The sequence below is a fragment of the Aethalodelphis obliquidens genome, unplaced genomic scaffold (assembly GCF_003676395.1).
Source record: "Aethalodelphis obliquidens isolate GAN/ISIS:26980383/991018 unplaced genomic scaffold, ASM367639v1 scaffold95, whole genome shotgun sequence".
Classification (NCBI taxonomy): domain Eukaryota; kingdom Metazoa; phylum Chordata; class Mammalia; order Artiodactyla; family Delphinidae; genus Aethalodelphis; species Aethalodelphis obliquidens.
Window position 1 is genome coordinate 3397104 of NW_020838039.1, and position 21505 is coordinate 3418608.

Genomic DNA, 21505 nt, shown 5'->3' on the forward strand with positions numbered 1-21505 from the left:
GATTTACTTCACAAAGAGAAAGCTAGGAGTGTGTTAACTAAAGGAAGAGTATGCATCTAAATGAACTCATTAACAAGAACCTAGCAGCTGCCACAGTACTACTACGAAATGAAGAGCCTATTGAAATAAAAACCACAGGAGAAGACAATTGGACAAGTGGTAAGAAGCATAAGAATATTGTGCTAAGAGTTTTACACTATCTGGATTTCCATTTAGGTCTTTACTCCATTTTGAGTTTATTTTTGTGTATGGTGTTAGGGAATGTTCTAAATTCATTCCCTTACATGTAGCTGTCTAGTTTTCCCAGCACCACTTATTTAAGAGGCTATCTTTTCTCCATTGTATACTCTTGCCTCCTTTATCAAAGGTAAGGTGACCATATGTGCATGGGTTTATCTCTGCATTTTCTATCCAGTTCCATTGCTCTGTATTTCCCTTTTTGCAACAGTACCATACTGTCTTGATTACTGTAGCTTTGTAGTATAGTCTGAAGTCTGGAAGCCGAATTCCTCCAGCTCCGTTTTTCTTTCTCAAGATTACTTTATCTATTTAGGGTCTTTTGTGTTTCCATACAAAGTGTGAAACTTTTTGCTCTAGTTCTGTGAAAAATGACATTGGTAGTTTGAAAGGGATTGCACTGAATCTGTATATTGCTTTGGGTAGTAGAGTCATTTTCACAATGTTGATTCTTCCAATCCAAGAACATGGTATATCTCTCCATCTGTTTGTATCGTCGTTAATTTCTTTCATCAGTGTCTTACAGTTTTCTGCATACAGGTCTTTTGTCTCCTTAGGGTGGTTTATTCCTAGGTACTTTATTCTTTTTGTTGCAGTGGTAAATGGGAGTGTTTCCTTAACTTCACTTTCAGATTTTTCATTGTCAGTGTATAGGAATGCAAGAGAATTCTGTGCATTAATTTTGTATCCTGCTACTTTACCAAATTCATTGATTAGCTCTAGTAGTTTTCTGGTAGCATCTTTAGGATTCTCTATGTAGAGTATCATGTCACCTGCAAACACTGACAGTTTTACTTCTTCTTTTCCGATTTGGATTCCGTTCATTTCTTTTTCATCTCTGATTGCTGTGGCTAAAACTTCCAAAATTATGTTGAATAATAGTGGTGAAAGTGGGCAACCTTGTCTTGTTCCTGATCTTAGAGGAAATGGTTTCAGTTTTTCACCATTGAGGATGATGTTGTCTGTGAGGCTGTCGAATATGGCCTTTATTATGTTGACGTAAGTTCCCTCTATGCTTACTTTCTGGAGGGTTTTTATCATAAATTGGTGTTGAATTTTGTCAAAAGATTTTTCTGCATCTATTGAGATGACCATATGGTTTTTCTCCTTCAATTTGTTAATATGGTGTATCACGTTGATTGATTTGCATATATTGAAGAATCCTTGCATTCCTGGGATAAACCCCACTTGATCATGGTGTATGATCCTTTTAATGTGCTGCTGGATTCTGTTTGCAAGTATTTTGTTGAGGATTTTTGCATCTATGTTCATCAGTAATATTGGCCTGTATTTGTGTGTGACATCTTTGTCTGGTTTTAATATCAGGGTGATGGTGGCCTCATAGAATGAGTTTGGGAGTGTTCCTCCCTCTGCTATATGTTGGAAGAATTTGAGAAGGATAGATGTTAGCTCTTCTCTAAATGTTTGATAGAATTCGCCTGTGAAGCCATCTGGACCTGGACTTTTGTTTCTTGGAAGATTTTTAATCACAGTCTCAATTTCAGTGCTTGTGACTGGTCTGTTTATATTTTCTAATTCTTCCTGGTTCAGTCTTGGAAGCTTGTGCTTTTCTAAGAATTTGTCCATTTCTTCCAGGTTGTCCATTTTAATGGCATATAGTTGCTTCTAGTAATTTCTCATGATCCTTTGCACTGCTGCAGTGTCAGTCGTTACTTCTCCTTTTTCATTTCTATTTCTGTTGATTTGGCTCTTCTTCCATTTTTTCTTGATGAGTCTGGCTAATGGTTTATCAATTTTGTTTATCTTCTCAAAGAGCCAGCTTTTAGTTTTATTGATCTTTGTTATTGTTTCCTTCATTTCTTTTTCATTTATTTCTGACCTGATCTTTATGATTTCTTTCCTTCTGCTAACTTGGGGGTGGGTTTTTTTGTTCTTCTTTCTCTAATTGCTTTAGGTATAAGGTTAGGTTGTTTATTTGAGATTTTTCTTGTTTCTTAAGGTAGGATTGTATTGCTATAAACTTCCCTCTTAGAACTGCTTTTGCTGCATCCCATAGGTTTTGGGTCATCGTGTTTTCATTGTCATTTGCTTCTAGATATTTTTTGATTTCCTCTTTGATTTCTTCAGTGATATCTTGGTTATTAAGTAGTGCATTGTTTAGCCTCCATGTGTTTGTATTTTTTACAGATTTTTTCCTGTAATTGATATCTAGTCTCATAGCGTTGTGGTCGGAAAAGATACTTCATACGATTTCAATTTTCTTAAATTTACCGAGGCTTGATTTGTGACCCAAGATATGATCTATCCTGGAGAATGTTCCATGAGCACTTGAGAAGAATGTGTATTCTGTTATTTTTGGATGGAATGTCCTATAAATATCAATTAAGTCCATCTTGTTTAATGTATCATTTAAAGCTTGTGTTTCCTTATGTATTTTCATTTTGGATGATCTGTCCATTGGTGAAAGTGGGCTGTTAAAGTCCCCTACTATGAAAGTGTTACTGTCGATTTCCCCTTTTATGGCTGTTAGTATTTGCCTTATGTATTGAGGTGTTCCTATGTTGGGTGCATAAATATTTACAAATGTTATATTTTCTTCTTGGATTGATCCCTTGACCATTATGTATTGTCCTTCTTTGTCTCTTGTAATAGTCTTTATTTTAAAGTCTATTTTGTCTGATATGAGAATTGCTACTCCAGCTTTCTTTTGTTTTCCATTTGCATGGAAATCCATCCCCTCACTTTCAGTTTGTATGTGTCCCAAGTTCTGAAGTGGATCTCTTGTAGACAGCATATATATGGGTCTTGTTTTTTTATTCTTTCAGCCAGTCTATGTCTTTTGGTTGGAGCATTTAATCCATTTACAGTTAAGGTAATTTTCGATAGGTATGTTCCTATTACCATTTTCTTAATTGTTTTGGGTTTGTTATTGTAGGTCTTTTCCATCTCTTGTGTTTCCTGCCTAGAGACGTTCCTTTAGCATTTGCTGTAAAGCTGGTTTGGTGGTTCTGAATTCTCTTACTTTTGCTTGTCTGTAAAGGTTTTAACTTCTCTGTCAAATCTGAATGAGATCCTTGCTGGGTAGAGTAATCTTGGTTGTAGGTTTTTCTCCTTCATCACTTTAACTATGTCCTGCCACTCCCTTCTGGTTTGCCGAGTTTCTGCTGGAAGATCAGCTGTTAACCTTATGGGGATTCTCTTGTATGTTATGTAGGTCACTTATCTGTTCTTTTGCCTCAGTTATTCTGTTATTGATTCCTTCTAGAGAATTTTTAATTTCATTTATTGTGTTGTTCATCATTGTTTGTTTGCTCTTTAGCTCTTCTAGGTCCTTGTTAAAATGTTTCTTGTATTCTCTCCATGCTATTTCCAAGATTTTGGATCATCTTTATTATCATTACTCTGAATTCTTTTTCAGGTAGACTGCCTATTTTCTCTTCATTTGTTTGTTCTGTTGGGTTTTTACCTTGCTCCTTCATCTGCTGTGTATTTCTCTGTCTTCTCATTTTGCTTAACTTACTGTGTTTGAAGTCTCCTTTTTGCAGGCTGCAGGTTCGTAGTTCCCATTATTTTTGGTGTCTGTCCCCAGTGGGAAAGGCTGGTTCAGTGGCTTGTGTAGGCTTCCTGGTGGAGGGGACTGGTGCATGTGTTCTTGTGGGTGGGACTGGATCTTGTCTTTCTGGTGGGCAGGACTGCATCCGGTGGTGAGTTTTGGGGTGTCTGTGAACTTATTATGATTTTAGGCAGCCTCTCTGCTAATGGGTGGAGTTGTGTTCCTGTCTTGATAGTTGTTTGGCATGGGGTATCCAGCACTGGAGCATGCTGGTCATTGAGTGTAGCTGGATCTTAGCATTGAGACAGAGGTCTCTGGGAGAGCTCTCGCCAATTGATATTACATGGGGTTGGGAGTTCTCTGGTGGTCTTATATCCTGAACTTGGCTCTCTTGCCTCAGAGGCTCAGGCCTGACACCCGGCCAGAGCACCAAGACCCTGTCAGCCAAATGGCTCAGAAGAAAAAGAAAGAAAGAAAGATAGATAGAAAGAAAGAAGGAAATAAAGGAAGGAAGGAAGGAAGGAAGGGAGAAAGAAAGAAAGAAAGAGAGAGAGAAAGAGAGAGAAAAAGAGAAAGAAAGAAAAAAAAGAAAGAAACAGAAAGGAAGGAAGGAAGGGGGAGGGAGGAAGGAAGGAAGGAAAGAAGGGAGAAAGGAGGAATAAAATAAAGTTATTAAAATAAAAAAAATTTAATATATTATTAAAATAAAAAAGAAGAGAGCAACCAAACCAAAAAACATCCACCAATGATAACAAGCACTAAAAACTAAACTCAGATAAACATATAAATCAGAAACTGGTCAGTTGCTTGCAGCAAACCCCAAGTCTACAGTTGCTCCCAAAGTCCACTGACTCAATTTTGGGATGATTCGTTGTCTATTCAGGTATTCCACAGATGCAGGGTACATCAAGTTGACTGTGGAGATTTAATCCGCTGCTCCTGAGGCTTCACAGAGAAATTTCCCTTTCTCTTCTTTGTTCGCACAGCTCCTGGGATTCAGCTTTGGATTGGCCCCTCCTCTGCATGTAGGTTGCCCACTGGCATCTGTTCTTCACCCAGACAGCAGGGGTGAACGGAGCAGCTGATTAGGGGGCTCTGGCTCACTCAGGCTGGGGGCAGGGAGGGGTATGGAATATGGGGCAAGCCTGTGGCGGCAGAGGCCAACATGACATTGCAATAGCCTGAGGTGTGATATGTGTTCTCCTGGGGAAGTTGTCCCTGGATCATGGGACCCTGGCAGTGGCGGGCTGCACAGGCTCCCAAGAGGGGAGGTGTGGAGAGTGACCTGTGCTTGCAACAGGATTCTTGGTGGCTGCAGCCAGCCTTAGTTTCATGCCCGTCTCTGGTGTCTGCGCTGATAGCCGCGGCTTGCGCCTGTCTCTGGAGCTCATTTAGGCGGCGCTCTTAATCTCCTCTCCTTGTGCACCGGGGAAAAATGGTCTCTTGCCTCTTCGGCACCTCCAGACTTTTTCCTGGACTCCCTCCCAGCTAGCTGTGGTGCACTAGCCCCCTTCAGGATATGTTCACACCACCAACCCCAGTCCTCTCCCTGGGATCCAACCGAAGCCCAAGCCTCAGCTTCCAGCCCCCACCCGTCCCGGCGGGTGAGCAGACAAGCCTCTCGGGCTGGTGAGTGCCGGTTGGCACCAATCCTCTGTTCGGGAAGCTCTCTAGTTTGCCCTCCACACCCCTGTTGCTGTGCTGTCCTCCATGGCTCCGAAGCTTCCTCGTCCCCCCCACCCACCCCCTGTCTCCACCAGTGAAGGGGCTTCCTAGTGTGTGGAAACCTTTCCTCCTTCACAGCTCCCTCCCAGAGGTGCAGGTCACGTCCCTATTCTTGTCTCTGTTTTTTCTTTTTTCTTTTGCCCTACCCAGGTACATGGGGAGTTTCTTGCCTTTTGGGAAGTCTGAGGTCTTCTGCCAGCGTTCAGTAGGTGTTCTGTAGGAGTTGTTCCACGTGTAGATGTATTTCTGATGTATTTGTGGGGAGGAAGGTGGTCTCCATATCTTCCTCCTCTGCCACCTTGTAGGTCCAAGCCTCCTCATTATGTTTTATAATGCATATTCTGAACATGTTTTGCCATGTCAAATTTGTATATTTTTCTTCAATGTAAGAGTATTCATTATTTGCCACCATGCAGGAAAAAATTTAACCATAAAATCCAATATTGCTTTCTTTATTCCCCCAATATGCTTTCATATTCATTGTTGAAAGCATTACAAAGATAATTTCTGTTCACATTGGCCTTCATTTAACATTTAAGGCTTTATAAGGCCTACATTTTCTTATATATTATAAGCAAAACAAAATTTCTTGGAAAGGTTAGGCATATGTTAAAAATTAGCATTTGACCTAATTGCTTTCTACAAGTTTGAGAGAAAAGTACAAGTCAGTTCAAGATAGGGCATAAAAAGATCCTGAACTCACCCCACTCCCATCAACACACACAGATACAATAAATCTACAATTACATATGAAATAATCCCCTTGGAAAGAGACCTGTAATTGGATGAACAGAATCTCCACAGCAAAATGCAAAAAGACAGCATTGAGATGGGTAGGAGAGGCAGAGATACAGGCTCACCAAGGAAAAACTCACACCCAGACCACAGTAATCAACAATCAGGAGAAAACACAAAGGAACAGATCTTTTCCCTGAGAAGAGAGGGATTCAAGAACTCCACATCAAGTACCCCAAACCCTGTATCCTTCACAGGAGAAATGATCCCCCAAAACACTTGGTTTTGAAAACCAACAGGAATGCATCCAAGAAAACTATAGAGCTGCAAGTAAGAGAAAACCTGCTCTTAAAGGACACACACAACCTTGCTTGACCCAAAAACCAGCACAAAAATACCAGACTGAAAAGTGTATGGACAATAGGTGAAGGGGACCCACTTACCAATCCTGAAGTGTCTGCTGTAGAGGCAGGAACCAGTTGGGGTGCTCCCTAGGGACTGAGTCACTGACAGGAGCAATTTATGTGATCTTAGGCAACCTTGTTAATACCAATGCTGGCAGGCACAATTTTGGAATTCTCCACATTACCTATTAGAGGCACAGAGCAGGCCCCACTGAAAAGCAATAGCCCACACCACTAGCACCCCATGGCAGGAGCCACCAAGTCCCACATCCAGTCCAGGGGCCAGTATTGTCCACCAGTGCCCCATCACAGCCTCAACGCCACCACAACAAAAGAGTGTACACAATCCACCTAGGGGACAACTCTTGAGCATCTGGCTAGGCTGGACAGGCAAGATTGTGCTTCTAAGCCCCACAGGACATCTAAATGAGGCCAGTCCTTCAATACTGGTAGAGATAGCTAATACACCTAATAATACATAGAAACAGAGAGAAATAGGCAAAACGAGGAGATAGAAGAATATGTTCCAATGAAAAGAACAAAGCAAAACCTAAAAAAAGAACTAAATAAAATGGTTTACCTTATAAAGAGTTCCAAATAATGGTCATAAAGATGCTCACTGAACACACAAAAAGAATGGATGAATACAGTTAGAACTGCAACAAAAAGAAAATATAAGGAAGTACCAAACAGAAACTATAACTAAACTGAAAAATACACTAGAGGGGTTAACCAGATGAATGGATGAAGCAGAAGAACAAATCAGTGAGCCAGAAGACAAAACAATGGAACTCGTCCAGACCAGCAAAAGGAAAAAGAATTTTTAAAAATGAAGATACCTTAACGGACCTTTGGAACAACATCAAGTGGAATAACATTCACATTATAGGGGTCACAGAGAGAAAAGAGAGAGAAATGTCCAGAAAAAATATCTGAAGAAATAGTCACTGAAAGTTTCCCTAATCTGAGGAAGGAAGCAAACATCCAGGTCCAGGAAGCCCAAAGTTCCAAATAAGATAAACCCAAAGAGACACAGAGCAGGACACATTATAATTAAAATGGTAAAAATTAAGAATGAAGAGAGACTCCTAAAAGCAGGAAGAGGAAAATAATTTGTTATGTGCAAGGAAAACCCACTAGGCTGACAGCACATTTTTCGACAAAAATTTTACATGCCAGAAAAGAGTGGCATGACATATTCAAGGTGCTGAAAGGAAAAAACTTGCAACCAGGAATTGTCTAACCAGTAAGGTTATCATTCAGATTGAAGAAGAAAGGAGAGATCTGGGGTTTCCCAGATAAGCCAAAGCTAAAGAAGTTCATCACCACTAAACCAGCCCTACAAGAAATGTTAAAGGAACTTCTTTAAGCTGAAAAGAAACGGAACTAATTAATAAGAAGGAAACAACTGTTTTGTTTTAAGCTAGTCATCCTTGAATGACTTGCTTTGGAAGTATTTGTGATTTGGGAATTTCAGACAAATCTTAGGGTATCTCCTGCTTCATTTCTTCTCACCCTTTTCCAAGCATCACTCACAACTACTACAACACATACACACAACTTATTCTCAGTCATACATTCCAAATTAGAGACTTCAACCTTTCTCCACCCCCTCATGGCTACATTCTTTTATAATGGAGAGTCATTTGAAAGGTTTAAACAGAGAAGTACCATGAACAGAACTACATTTCATAAAGTGCACTCTGAAAAGTTAGTTTCTAATTAGGCTTAATGAAGTACCTCTCTTCTATGCTCTCATTGTTCTGTGAGCATATTTGCCAAAAATTTCAGGGACAACAAAACCCACATCTTCTCCCTCCAAATCTTGAGCTCTTTTTCTATTTAGCCTCTCCAATGTGCTTTACCCAAAATTGCATGACTCTAGTATATTCAATAACATCATTAGAAACTTCCTTTTCCAGGAAAGATGGGAATAAATTTATCTTTTTTCTGAAAAAAAAACTTTAAATGGACAAAATATATAACATGACAATTCTCAAGACATTAGACATCAGACAAATGAAAAAAAAAAAAAAACCAGTGATTTCTAAGAGACAAAAAATAAAGTGAACCGTACAACTAACTCAGCTTAGTGCCTAGAGAGTTTTATAGATCGTGAGTCAGGAAGGGAGAACTTATGCCTGATAGACTCATAAGATAAGACACTGGGCGTTCAGGGAACCCAAGGCAGTGAGAGTTCGTAGAGAGGAAAAAAGAGGAGACAGCTGCAAAAAGAGAGTACCAAAACCTGAGGACCCCCCCCCCCTCATGTCTTCAGCTGAGCACTAAGTGTGAGGTATATACCCAAGGCCAAGGAAAGAAACACCCAAAAAGATTAGAGGGAAAATGAAAACCTCATAAATCACAGGACATTGCCTATAATATTCAGAAGGATTTTACTTCAATAGAGGGGACAACCAGCCCTAGAATAAGTATAGTTCTAGTTCTACCTAACAAAGCTTAAAAGCAAGACTCAAAAAGATCAAATGGTTTCCAAGTAACTTAACTGTGTCCCAGAATAAAACTCAACAGTAATTTTAGGAATACAAAATATTCAGCATCCAACAAGGTAAAATTCACAATGTATGGCATCCAATTAAAAAATCAGTGGGCTTTCCCTGGTGGTGCAGTGGTTGAGCTTCCGCCTGCCGAAGCAAGGGACACAGGTTCGTGCCCCGGTCCGGGAAGATCCCACGTGCCGTGGAGCGGCTGGGCCCGTGAGCCATGGCCACTGGGCCTGCGCGTCCGGAGCCTGTGCTTCGCGACGGGAGAGGCCGCAGCGGTGAGAGGCCCGCGTACCGCAAAAAAAAAAAAAAAAAAATCAGTAATCATGTAAAAAGAAACAAGCGAATTTCATCCATAATGAGTAGGAAAAAAGGCAATCATTTGGAACTGACCTAGAAATTACAGACGTGATAGAAATGGTAGACAAGGACAATGAAATTATAACTATATTCCTTATGTTCAAGAAGTTGGAAGAAGTGAGCATGATAATAGAGCACATGGAAGATATAAAAATACATTCAAATCAAACTTCTAAAAATGAAAATTACTTTGCTTGCAAAGAAAAATACAGAAACCAAAGTAAAAAGAGCAAAAGAAATTCCAAAGTAAAAAGAGCAAAAGAAATTAAGGTATTCATCATTTTTATAACTGTTTTTGCTTTGATCAATAAATCATTTCTTAAAAAGTATGTAACACTTCAAAATTTCACAGAATAGTAAGTTTTTGCTTCTTCTCTTTCTCAATTATTTTTCAGTGTTTCAAAAACAATAAAATAATGGAGGCAAACTCATCACCTCATAATCTTAGTGTACTTTGTGATAGATTAGCAAATTAGGCATCTGTTCACATCCTATGAAAACTTTTAATAAAAGAATTCAGTGGAACTAGGAAATCTAATATCTATTCAGAAGTACACCTTGTGCAACATTTTGGTAGATGCTTTGCAAGCTGAATATGAATATAATTATATACACATTCTAGGCTATTTTAAAATTTGTTTCTTTAGACAGTTTTTCTCTAAACAAAATGCTTTGTAGAACATGATTAAATAATATTTTCTCAGTAGAATCACCATAGTTTTGAAGTGATTGGAAACTTTTCATATTAGAGGACCTAAGGTACCAAAAGACTAAGAACTCTGTCCCAAGGTCCCATGAAGAGTCAATTAGTTCATTTGTTTGTTCATTTATTCACTCATTCATTCATTCAAATATTTATTAAAACCTACCACATACAAGGCATTCTGCTAAGAACTAGAGCAACATAACATAAAAAAGACCTTCCCATCAGTGAGTTGACATCTGCTATGGATTGAATGTTTGTGTCTCCCAAAATTTATATGTTGAAACCTTAATCGTCAATGTGATGGTATTTGAAGATGGGGCCCTTGGCGGGGACAGGTAATAGTTCATGAGGGTGAAGGCCTTATGATGAGATTAGTGCCCTTATAAGAAGAAACTCAAGAGAGCTTCCTTCCTCTTTCTGCTCTCCATGTGAGGACGCAATGAAAGGAGGGCCATCTACAAACCAGGAAGAGTGTCCTCACCAAATCTGTTGGTGCCTTGACCTTGGATTTCCCAGTCTCCAGATCTGTGAGATATATATGTTTGTTGTTTAAGCCACCCAGTCTATAGCAATTTGTTATAGCTGACAGAACTGACTAAGACAACATCCCACTGGTTAAATTAGATGTAAATAAAAATTAAATATCATAGATTTTATATTTTGGTCTTGTGTTTATCATCCTAATTGATATACCCTTCAAAAAAGCTTATAATCTTATTTTCTCCACTCGTACTCATTATAATTTTGATTAAAAGAACTACACAGAATAAAATATCTAATAACAGGTAAAATACCAGTAATTATTATTGCTATTATTATTTTAACTATATTAGTTAGAGTGGACTAAGTTCTATTCTAAAAAGACCATAAATTTGTATTGGCTCAAACACAATAGTAGTACATTTCTTGATCATGAGATAGTATTGGATGAGTGAATGAGTAGGTAAGACAATCTTATTCTACAGTCATTCATAGATGCATGATGACAGAGGCTCTGCTACCTTGGTAGCTTCCAAGGTCACCTTAGACATTATGTCTATTCTCAACAGCAAAAGGAAAACAATAGATGGAAGATACTGATAGGAGGATTTTAGAGACTAGACCAATACATACTACTTCTTATAACCCATTGACTGGAACTCAATCACATGATTACTCCTAATCACAAAGGAGGCTGGGAAGTATCATCTAGTACACACAGGAAGAAGAGAACACACATTTGGGTGAGCATCTGGGAGCCTCTGCCACATCAATCAAGAGGTTAATTCCCATTAAGTAAACATTATATTGTGAATTAGAGCGGTCTTGAGTAAAGTCAATTTTATTAATAAATTATTTTCCCTTCTGAAAATAAACTGGAATATTTCACAATAATAATTATTTCATATGCAAACATTTAGAATTACTAATCATATGCTGTTACTTTGTTTCTAAACATTTCCAATAGCATATTAATTTCATAGTTTATCATAAATTTCCTAAACATGCCCCACCCCTCAATTTCTTTCCTTTTTCAATGAAGTTTCAGGGGCAGTGGGTTTTTACTCAGACCAATGGAAAGTTAAATCCCTTTTTTTTTCCCACTATCCTGCATTGTCTTTGGGCGAAATATTTAACTTTTTGAGACTTGATTTACTGATCTTTTTCCTCATGATAAAACATTTACCAGATGTAATTATTAAATTGAATGAGTTGTATGTATGTAAAGTAGTATGAAAAGTATGAAGCCACTGGTGTTCATAATAAATGTTCCAGAAATAATAGCTCTTATTTTTAGATCTCTCATTTCATGTCTTTCGTTTAGTTTTTTAACTGTGGTAAAACACACATAACATAAGATTTAGCATTTTAACCATATTTAAGTGTAAAATTCAGTGGCATTAAGGACATTCAGATTGTTGTGCAACCATCACCACTATCTATCTCCAGAACTTTTTCACAATCCCAAATTGAAATACCATTAAATAATATTAATATAACCCCCTTTTCCCCTTCTTGTAACCACTATTATACCTCTGTCTCTATGGATTTGACTATTTTTGGTATTTAATATAAGTGAAGTCATGACACCTTTTGATTCCCTTCTCATTTCCTTCTGTGTATATCCCTTAGATATTTTCTTAGTGGTTACAGTGAGGATTATATATAATATCCTAAAGTTATAGCATTCTATTTGAATGATTACCAACTTAACTTCAATTGCACACAAAAAACTCTACTCTTACATAGCTCCACCCCAACTTTAGATCACTGATGCACAAATTACATCTTCATGCATTGTGTACTCATTAACAAAGATTAATAATTGCTTTAATGCATTTGTCTTTTAAATCCTCTAGAAAATAAAAAGTGGGGTTATAAACCAAGATTACAATAACACTGGTTTTTACCTTTATTCATACAGTTAACTTTTATTGGAAATCTTTGTATTTCATATGGCTTTGAGATACTGCATGGTATTCTTTAGCATTTCTTGTAAGGCAGATCTAGTGGTAATAAACTACTCTTAGCTTTGTTTATCTGGCAATGTCTTAATTTTCCCCTCAGTTTTGAAGGAAAGTTTTGCCAGATATAGAATTCTTGATTGAAATTATTTTCTTTCAGTACTTTTCATATATCATCTCACTGTTTTCTGTCCTTCAAGACTTCCACTAAGAAATTTGCTGATAACCTTATTGAGGATTTTTAATAAGTGACAAGTTGCTTTTTTCTTTCTGCTTACAACATTGTCTCTTTGTTTTGGCTTTTGACAGTTTGATTATAATATGTCTCAATGTGGGTCTCTGTAAGTTGTCCTACTTGGTGTTCATTTAACTTTTTGGATTTGTAGATTCATGTCCTTCCCCAATTTGGGGAAATTTTCAGCCATTATTTTTCAAATAACCTCTCTGCCCTTTTCTCTCTTTTCCTTGATTCACTTGATGGTATCTCACAAATCCCTTAGACTCTGTTTATTTTTCTTCAATCTCTTTCCTTTCTGTTCTTCAGACTCAATAATTTCAATTGTTCTGTTTTCAAGTTGACTAATTCTTTCTTCTGCCTACTCAAATTTGCTGCTGTCCCCCTATAATGAATTATGAAATTCAATTATACTATTTTTATTTATACGTTTGTTTTTTGGACTCCTATAAGGTTAGTTCAGCCAATTTCTAGTTGTTTATTGATGTTTCCATGGAGGAACAAGGACTAGGAGTTTCCTACCCTGTCATTTTGTTGACATCCAGCCTCAAATATTTTTAAATAAAACTTTATTTAGTCATCACTATTACTGTATGTAGGTAAATCAAAAGATATTCTCTAAATTAAATATTCATAATAAGCAAGATACACTTGCTTATTAATAAGCAAGATGCAGTAGCTATCAAATACATCATCTCACTCTTCTAGAAGAGAATTATTTACTATTACTAAATTAAACTCTTATAATAAGGTTTGTCATTTTACAATTACTTTTTTAAAAAATTCAATTATAAAATTACCTCAGAGCCATATGCCTAAAAATAGAATCAATATATAACAACAAACACTCATTTCTTTCCCTTCATTCTACTGCCTATGAAAGCTTTCTGATTTTCTCTCAAAGGTTTATAATTAGCCTCTACCAGCAGAATCACTTTGCTTATTTTCTTGCCTTTATGTCACCCACTGACATTGCAATTTGAGCTTAATTTTAATTAAATACTACATGTTTCCTAAATTATGATATAATTCAGCTTGAAATATAGAGATTATTACCTAGACTCATAAAAATATTTGTACTGATCATGGCTTTAGAGATCATGGCTTTAGAGATTATTCCTTCGTGACCCAGATGTGGACATGATAGAGCAGATTAATGTTATTCAACTGGTTAGTTCCAAAGTCATAACATAACAAACCTTTTACTAATAGTCTCATGCTCTTTTTATTATTTCATACTTTCTTTTATCTGTTTGCCAATTATTCTGATAAAAACTAAATTGAACTATATAATATGATCATTTCCTGGATGATGTTAAAAGTGTTTAACAAGAAGAATGGCTGAAGCAGAGTTCTGGAGGAGAGGCTTATGGTTCCAGATCCTAACTCTTTGGAAGTAGAAGGCAGAGGTTAGTTCAGAAGAAGGAATGAGTTTGTTGGGGATGGGAAACACCCATCTGAATCAGAGCAGTGGCTATTTACCAACCAGTATGGGTGTATTTCAATAATGTAATAGCAGAACTAGGGCAAACTGGCTTATTGTAAGGTCAGGTCACACCCTGGCTTTTTCTTTGTTTTCCTGATGCTTCCAGGATAATTTTCCAAACCTAGAATATGTTTGGATAAGTCTAACTTTTTCTGAAAAAACTGTAAAGCGATTTACCTAGCAACCCCTCCTGCTTTAGGAAGCTGATAGGCAAAATGGTTGCTAGGCAACAACTAATTTCTTGTAGCAACAACAGAAATAAACAGGTCACCTTTTTTCAGGAAAAAAAAAAAAAAAGCTGTAGGTTTGTAGAGAACTGACCAAAACCAGGTCTGGAGGCTGTTGTTGGGGTCTCATGAACACTGACCATAATTAGATAACTAAGACTCAATTGTATTCAAGGATACAAAAGAGAAACTGCAGGAGAGCTTGCCACATCACAAATGATGAAAGAAACAACATTCAGGCAAAACTACAAGGGACAGACAATTAAAATCACCTTCTTTTCCAATACTTTGCATTACAATAGCTATATGTTAGAAATGCCATACTATTCAAACTGAGATACAGAGACATATGCCAGGGGTTATGTTGCCACAGGATAAATAAAGCATATTTTTCTTGAGCATCCATTATAATTAGTGGTAGAAAAATTCTTAAATTTATTTCTGGGTCAAAATAAACATATCATTGAACAGAATTCAAAATTACATAAATTTTTGCAGAAACATGAGACAAAGAAATTTTACAACTATGGAGGAGCAATTTGGATTTTGTCTCAGTCTTAGACTCCCTGGAGGTGGGAGCCATACTCCTTGATTGTTCTCTGTCCTAGATTATTTCGGTTATCTATTGCTGTATAAAAACCACCCCAAATCTTGGCAGTTTAAAATAACAAAGCTTTATTACTTCTCACAATTATATGGGTTGACAAATTGAGTAGTGCTTTTAGTCTCATTTGGGATCTCTCACATAGCTGCAGTCATCTGATGGCTCAGCTGGGGCTGGAGAGCCCAAGATGGTCTCATTCACATGTGGCAGATCATGCTGGCTATCTATTGGGAAGCTTTGGTTTTCTGGCATTTGACTTCTCATTCTCAATAGGCTGGTCTTATTTCTTTGCAGGATGGCTCCAGTAAGTAAGAATAAAGCTACAAGACATTTTAAAGCTTAAGCTCCAGAATTTGCACTGTCACTTGTGCCACACTCTATTAATCAAAGTAAATCACAAGGCCAGCCCAGACTTAAAGTGTGCAGAAACAGATTTCACTTCTTACTTAAAAGAGCAACCAAGTCACAATGCAAAGGTGTATGGATGCTGAGAGTTGTGATTCACTGTGTTTATAATTGTAACAATCTACCATGGGGTATTTCAGTGAATTGAGCAGACTCTAGTGAACTAAGTGTCTTTCACTTCACAAGTCCTTAGGAATGCAAATCCTTCACTTAAGCGAAAAGAACACTAATTATTTGGCATGGAATATACTCTAAAGCCTGATTTTGTTTTCAGTTTGGGAGGGAAAGCCAACACAGGAAAGGTTTGTATTACCAAAGATATTGTCTTTAATAAAGGCAAAGTCATAAAGAATGTGGGTGGTTGCTTAGCTCTTAAAGAGAATATAAGTAGAAGCCAAAAGCTCCACATCTAATGAATATTAAACCAGAAGGGACCAACACTGTGACTGATAGAATTCTCAAAGATTATGAAACATGTAAATTATTCAATATGCTATTTTGTTATCCTTTGTTCTCCAAATTTACTAAAAGTAAAAACAAACAAACAAACAAACAACTATCTCTGGTGTACCTCGATGGGAGAATAAAAGTGGGTGTGGTTGGCAGGATAGATCTTTACTCACTAATAATCACACTTATTATTATCTTCCACTCTGGTGCTGTCTCTTACCATTCTTCTTTCTCATAACTCTGAGGTGAGAAAAGAGAACAGCATGAACAGATGGCCTATGCCTTAGATGGGAGCTTAGGGAAAAACCTTCAGTAAGGAGTCTGTGTCAACTAAAAACTTACCATCCCTAGTTTTCATGGCTTTTCTCACCATCTCTTCTTTCTTGCCCCCTCAGCAAAGCTACATCACCAGGAAAACATGACCTTAAGCATTTTGAAAACTAGGCAGGTAACTTTTAGAACTTCATTACTGGCTGATTGAATCCAAATTATATTAGCTTAAACACACATACACACATAGAGAATAAGTTATGCCAATTGAAAAGGACCAGAGAGAAAGCTTTAAATAGGAAAATTCATGAAGTAAAAAAATTAATTTAGCAGTATGAGTGTCAGTGGGAATCATTAACACAAGAATGACATATTTTCCTAACCCCAAGTTCTTACAAGGCTTCATTCCATATACAGTTTAAGAATTTTCACATTACAGCATTTGAATCAATCAATAAAAAAATCAATAGAAGTTCATTTGCTTTCAGTATTACTCAAAGCAATTTCAGGTATTATTGTGCCAGTCTGGTTACTCTTTGTGTCTGAGAAACTGCATTTTCCTATTATTCTTCCCATGTAATATGATAAAAGGAGATGGAGCAAGAAAAGGTGATAACCTTTAAAGTAAAACTTATTAGAACCTTCTCTTTTGACATTGTGGTTTTATTCATTAATATTTAAGTAATTTGCATAAATATTTTATTATAATAGCCATCAAAATGATATGTGAGAATTAACTGACACAACTAAGTTATACATTTATCATGAAACCTTTGTGATGAGTCAGCTGTAAAGAACAGTGTTCTCCCCTCACTGTACATTATAAAAGTCTGAGTCTGCTTTTATAGGAAAATGTAAGCATGGAAAGTATATCTTATGAGGGGATACATAAAAAGAGGTGTGCATATACAAACTCCTTAGAAGGAAACTTGTGCAAGGAGGAAATCAAAGTTATTGGACATGTGTGTTCATTGAATTGAAAATAAAATGGTTCAAAGGTCCTGAAATATACTGTATTTGAAGACATGATTTCTTAGGTTTCTTTGTATCAATTTGTTTGTGTAAATGTAAAGTTTAGATTTACGTATCATAGAACAATTATTAAGTTAAAATAAAGTAGGAGTTTACATCTTATAAAATATTAGCTGGCATTACACTCTTATTACTCAATTATTGCTAAATTGAACTGAATCCTACTCTGAACCACATGTGAACAAAACATGACCTCTTGACTGACTCTGACTCAGAACTTTGCTTTATCCAGTCCTTAGTCTCATTAAAGAAATCAGTGGTGCCTTTGTCTGAGGAAACTGCCATCTTATCACCAATGTAGTGTTTCTGAATCAATGACTGGTTTTCATGTTAATAATAATGTTGCCCATCTGCACCAGGGTGGGGTGGAGGAAGGAAACTAACTGCTTGCTGTTCAACTTCATGAAAAAAGTCACATATCTTTGGAAACTGTAGTTTGAGAAATAACAGTGGTGATGGTCTTAACCTTAGATATCCTTAAAGGTTCAATAAAGACATCCTCGTGAAAGAAAGACAATCACTGGTTCAAGTTCCTCATCTAGCATATCATGTGTGGGCTGTGATGACTGGCTTATAATATGCCAAATACAAGCCAAAATACAGAGGAGCCTATTGAAGCCATCTGTGAAAATACCATAGCTCTATGTATAAATATCACCACATGTCCCCATAATGTTTTACTAACTGGAGTCAGGCAGTATCTGAGCAGATCTCTGGACAATTTCAACCTGATTGACACCAACCTTTCATTGGGAATGGGAATTTATCTCCACACTCAAATTCTTTTTGACAACTCTTTACAATATTTTTTTGTTCACTATTTTCTGGGGTAGACTTTAACAATTGTCAATTTTTTTTTTTTCAGGAGATAGTTGCTTTTCTCTCAGAAGAGAAATTCTTTTGGTCCACAACTTTAAACAGAAGGCAGCTTCCCACTATTTCATAGTGTACAAATTATTAAACATTACTGAGTGGGGAGGAGAATTTGCATGGCTGAGAATAAAATAATGAAGACACCAAAAAAAAATAAATAACGAAAACAAAAAAAAAAACTACATTGATCTGAGTGCATACAAAGAAATTTGGATCTAATAGGGAAAGACAAAGGTCTGAAAATCAAAAACAAAGAAAAAAATCTTCTTTGAACATTTGGTAAATAAAAAGCTTGTAGGCCAACTAAATATAGTACATAATAAATTCCATTAGAGAGTCAAGAGTATGAAAAACAGTCACAGACAAAAGAAGGCTAAGGAAACATAATGACTAAGTACAATGTGGTATCCTTGAATGGATCCTGGAAAAGAAAAAGGACATTAGTGGAAAAACTGGAACTTCCAAATAAACTCTGCAGTTTAGTTATAGTAATGTACCAATGTTAATCTCCTAGTCTTGACAAATGTATCATAGTTATATAAAATATTAACATTAGAGGAAGCTAGGTGAAAGGTATACTGGAACTCTCTATTTATTTTTGTAACTTCTCTGTAAATATAAAACTATCCCAAAATAAAAAGCTTGTAAACAAGAACATAAGACTGTCAACAATTTTATTTTTACACAGGAGACACAGGACACTTTTAAATCTCAAGTTAGATGATGTATAGGTGATGATCATGTGATTAGGAGTTATAATTCATATATTTTGAGGCAGACCTTTTGTTTCCATTATCACTTTTTTTTTAAGCAGTATTTCCTAATTTTAAGCTTAGAGTTAAATTTATAAAGATGGCCACTGTTTTAGAGCTCTAATGAAAGAGACAGGCATATAAGGAGATTAAGCTTCGGGATTCTTACCACACTACTTTACATTGAATAAAGAAATGTAATTTTCCAAAATATTTGTTTTATATTAATATGCCATCCCTCTTTATTAATAAAAGGAGGCAAGGCAGAAAATGTCTTGAGTGTAAGACTATAAAAAAGTGAAGAAGTTCCCTGAACAGAAGGAATTCTTTTTTATTTTTATATCTCCATTCATGTTCCAAAATAATACGGGAGCAGGGCATCCCATCCATTACTGTGTGGCAATAGTTTCCCCAATCAATGTTTAATGAACCATGGTTACACTTTATCTGAAATAGGCTTCAATGAAAGGATGGCTTTTCTTCAAAATAATAAATCACATCATCATTATACCATTTTCTTACATCCATCTACATTTTTAACATGGAATAGTGATTTTGAGAGATATTTTTTGGAAAACCATCTGCCCATGAGCATCTGAGTAAGGAATCAAGGGAGAAAACCAGTGCCCACAGAATAGTCCACATTCAAAGTCACTGCCCCTGCTTCTGGGAGGCTAAGACAAATAAAAGCTCTCTAGAACACTGATTTTCAATGTTCTATGGCCTCAGAATACTCTCCTTAACATTTACACAAGTTCGTACTAAGTATGCATTTTTCCATTTTTCTTATGCACAACCTAATCAACTAAATATGCGATAAGATATTCCCAAAATTCATACAATTGGAGCTTGTGATCCATATGAGATCATTTGTGTTACAACAAAGAATTAATATATCTCTAGTCAAAAATAAATTATGCTTCAGTTGGCCTGTACAGTCTTATAATAGGAAAGTATGCTGCTTCAGATAAATATTTTGAATTATAAATAGCTATTCTGTGCACAATGTTATTTTTAGGTTTATTCTGTGCACAATGAATTATAAATAGCTATTCTGTGCACAAGACTCAAGTTTGGGAATCAGTGCTTTAGGGACAGGCACTAATAGGTTTCCAGTAGTTGCTCGATTAATGGGAGTTGGTTGACTCGTTTATGTCAACTAGATATTTTTGGTTTCAGGTCTGGATACCTACACCATGCAGTCAAATGCTCTACTCCTGAGCTATACCCCCTGGATACCTGCACCATGAATGAGGCAAGACTGGCTTATGGTATAGAAAAGAAAAAGGATAAAAAGATGGAGAAAGAAAGATTGGTGAGGGAAACACAGAGCGTATCAAAGAAGTTGGGCTCCTACATTGGGGATGATAGTCACAGATGTCCTATCTCTAGATGAGAAGCCATAATTAATTTGGGAATGAGAGGGGGCTGAGAAAGGGGGTGCTAGAGAACCATTCTAGTACCAAATGAAAAAATCTTGGTTGTTCAAATACGGTTCACTTGGTAAATTTTCACATTAATTTACTCTATTTCCCAAATATCTTTCTCCAACATGTGAAGGAAATAAGGAACTGAAATAGTGATATTTGCAAAGCAATATTTGTCTTTACAGTAGTTCTTGAATTCTCAAAATTTCTTGCATTCAGTATTAATTTTGATTAGATTATGTAACTCTACCTACAACAGGTATATCACCATGAAGTAAAATCAATGTTAACACGCTTGCCTATCCAAACAGCCTTCTTTTCCATATTCAATTTCACCTTGCCCTTTAAAATAAGAAAGGGCACAAAAATTTAGCTACAGGAGTGAAGACATTCTAAGGAGAAATTTGGGGAGTAAAATGATTAATATCGTGAGGAAGTAATACCATGCACAGTAACATATGGCATACATAATTGTTGACTGTGTTCATGAAGGCTACTCAACACTACATTTTTATAGTAAAAAGTTAGATTTTATTATTTCTATTTGTAATGATCTTTTCACCCCAAATCTCATAGACTTTTGCTACAGGGGACTCAATAGCACCCTCAAAAATGGTTTAAACACAACTGGGATTTTCTAACACCTGAGTCTCTGGGATCAGGACTAATGGAATAGTGGCTGGATGCAAGAAAACTAGACATCTGTGTAAGAGCTGAAGATGAAGCAATGCCTACCAGGGCTGGCAGAATCAAGGGTACAAGATAAGGTCATAATAAATCCCTTTCATGTGCAACTTGGCATGTTCCTGACCAACAAGTCTTGGGATCTAAGGTGGAACATTCCTAACAGATATATCCTCACAGTGATAGCAATTGACACACCTTCCTCAGCCCCATATAACCATTGCTTTATAGCACTTGGATACAATGTGACTTAATAGGAGAAGCAATGTGTTTTTAAAAATCTCTAACTATAGAACAGTCCATTTAATTCGGAGGAATGAACAATTAACTCTTTCAGAGTAGTTTTCTTGACAAGGTTCATTAGAGGGTCTGATCACATATATATATATATGCCTTATAAATTCAAATTCCTAGGGTGAGCATGGCACTGG